This window comes from Acanthisitta chloris, unplaced genomic scaffold (genome assembly GCF_000695815.1).
Source record: "Acanthisitta chloris isolate BGI_N310 unplaced genomic scaffold, ASM69581v1 scaffold12089, whole genome shotgun sequence".
NCBI classification, from domain to species: domain Eukaryota; kingdom Metazoa; phylum Chordata; class Aves; order Passeriformes; family Acanthisittidae; genus Acanthisitta; species Acanthisitta chloris.
In genome coordinates, this window is record NW_008693123.1 from 12,123 (window position 1) to 12,746 (window position 624).

The window sequence follows — 624 nt, forward strand, 5'->3', positions numbered from 1 at the left end:
TGAGTGTTCGGCCGGGGAAAACACCCCGCCAGTGCTGGTTGCTGCCTGGAGCAAACACTGGGAAAAAGTTAGCACAAGCTGATGCCAACTGCCTTCAACCCCTCCAAGACCCTCCTACAGCCCAGGAGAAGGTGCTGCTGAGCCTCTTCCCCTTGAGCAGGGACATTGGATGCCACCTGCCACCTCACCTCTGCTGCACACACCCCTCAATCCCAAACTGGGGGCCATGAACACCACACCAGTCCCTCCAAATATCGATGAGACAAGAGCTGATGTCGGGAAAAGGAAAAAGGGGTTTTCGACCATGAGCACCACACCAGTCCCTCCAGATATCGATGAGACAAGAGCTGATGTTGGGAAATGGAAAAAGGGGTTTTCCCCCACGAAGCCTCACAAGCTGCACAAGATGCTGAGCTGCAGATGCCCCCGCAGCAGGGTGGGCTGCTCATGGCTGACTCCCACCTGTGCCCCCACAACCGTGTCTGAGGCACCTTCACACCGAGGGACTCCTCCGAGGCACTGGGTGCTGCCAGAACTCATAGAATCACAGACTGGTTTGGCATGAAAGGACCTTGAAGACCACCTCATCCCACCCTGTGCTATGGACAGGGACACCTTCCACCA